The sequence below is a fragment of the Palaemon carinicauda genome, chromosome 21 (assembly GCF_036898095.1).
Source record: "Palaemon carinicauda isolate YSFRI2023 chromosome 21, ASM3689809v2, whole genome shotgun sequence".
Lineage (NCBI taxonomy): Eukaryota > Metazoa > Arthropoda > Malacostraca > Decapoda > Palaemonidae > Palaemon > Palaemon carinicauda.
Window position 1 is genome coordinate 54,261,754 of NC_090745.1, and position 2,500 is coordinate 54,264,253.

Sequence of the window (2,500 nt, forward strand, 5' to 3'; positions counted from 1 at the left end):
ACCTTTTATATAAAGTAGCGCATTATATTTTCATTAAAAAAAAACAAAAACAAAAACTACAAAGAGTGAACTCCATAATGGAGGGATGCATATAGTAAAAATAATCTTTTTGCTTTTTGATTCCAGACCACCAAAAATAAAATAATAAACCTGAAAAAAAAAATAACATAGTCGGACCATTTATTGGACAATGTATAAAGTTCCTCGCTTCACCAATTACGTACAATAATAGGAATGGGGATTGGCTGGAAGGGGAACCCCAAAATCATTACAAGCCATTTGTTTATTTTGGACCGACAACGTATTTAAGTTTGCCTTACCGGAGTTGGAATATCTATAATTATTTTTCTTGACTGCAGGGACCTAGGTATATCTAAAAAAAAGTTGGTTATAATGAATATGAAAAAAAAAAAAATCCTATAACTTTAAGATAAAAAGGTTGTGGATGTTTGTAAGAACTTTAAAGTATCCTACATTGTATTGTTATTGCCCGTTCGAGTTATAGAAATAATTTCCCTACAATCATAACTTGAGTAGGGAGGATACATATTTAAAAAAGAGTAAAAATAAGTGTGTAAAAAGAGATTAATTATGAAGAATAAGTTAAGATGTTTTCTTTTTCACGGGCTCAAGGGCAATCATCTGAAAATATGAACTGTCATTTTGTGAAGTCTTTATTCTCATCAATGGGATATGGACTCCTCCCATCCAGGGCTCCCATCCCCCTTTTTTCTTTCGAAATGTTTATAAGTTCGCTTGTACTCTTACTCTTACAAACATTGGAAACCATTTATAATACTACACTACTCCTCTGAAGACGATGTCTCAGAAAGTTTTGAATTTTCAGGATTCGATTATTCTTTTAACTTGCCCTAGTTTGTTACTTATGCATCTGAAAATCATTATTATGTGATGCTTTGAGTTTTATATATCATTATCTCCTCCTACACTTATTGGCGCAACGAACCTCTGTCAGATTTTGCTAGGCTCCTCTCTCTTGAGCTTTTAAATCAATGTTCCTCCATTCATCATCTCCTACTTCACTCTTCATAGTATTCAGTCATGTAGTCCTCTGTCTTCCAACTCGTCTACTGCCCTGTGGAGCCCAGTTTAAAATTTGGTGAATAAATCTCTCTTGTGGAATGCAAAGAACATACCCTAATCATCCCCATCTACCCTTCATCGTGATCTCATCAACACATGGCACTCGAGTAATCTCTCATATGGTTTCGCTTCTAATCCTGTCCTGCCATTTAACTCCCAATATCCTTTTGAGGGTTTTTCTGTCAAATGTACAAAATATGCTGGATATAGTTTCATTGTCAGGCCACAACTCATGCTCATATAGTAACACCGATCTCACTAAACTGATATATAGAGTGATTTTTTATAAGCAATTTCGGGTGATTTGTTTTCCAAACTTTACTTATTATTGCCATTGTCTGATTTGATTTTTTCAATATTTCATTAAACTCTAATTCTATAGATCCTTTATTAGAGATCATAGTTCCTGTATATTTAAATAATTCCGCCTCATTTATAATTTATCCTTCCAATTTCATTTAATCTTTCATTGCATATTCTGTTCTCATCATTTCTCTCTTTATTTTATTTATCTTGAGTTCAACCTCAATTGATATTTCATTCATTCTAGTAAGCAAGTCTTGCAAGTCCTGTGCTGTTCTGCTAATATATAAATAAATAAATAAATATATATATATATATATATATATATATATATATATATATATATATATATATATATATATATATATATATATATATATATATATATATATATATATATATATATATATACACGCACACACACACACACACATATATATATATATATATATATATATATATATATATATATATATATATATATATATATATATATATATATATATGCATATATATATATATATATATATATATATATATATATATATATATATATATATATATATATATATGTATATATATATCTATATATATATATATATATATATATATATGTGTGTGTGTGTGTGTGTGTATGTGTATGTGTGTGTGTATGTGCATGTTAATCAAATAAAGACTAGGAACAAAGGGAAGAAAAAAATGATAACTATAAAATTTACAACTTAAGGAAAAGGAAAAGACAGGATTCGGTGAAACACCTAGTCATTCTTGATAGAGATGGAAATATAGCGTATGGGGGAGAATACATGAAGAGGAGATGGAGAGAATATTTTGAGTAACTATTGAATATTAAAGCGGAGAGAGAGGAACTTGGAATAGCACAAAGGATGTACAGGCTAGTGATGGGAATACAGAATACAGAAGTGAAGAGGTCATTTTCAAATTGAGATGGTCAAGATAGTAATTCCATAGGGGGAAGAATCGATACTGGATTTATAGTGGGCAATATAGGAAGATGAACTATTGCCAAACGGCAAGGTGATATCATGGAATGTGGTACCTACTGGGGAATTAAACCAACAGCGCATGGTTT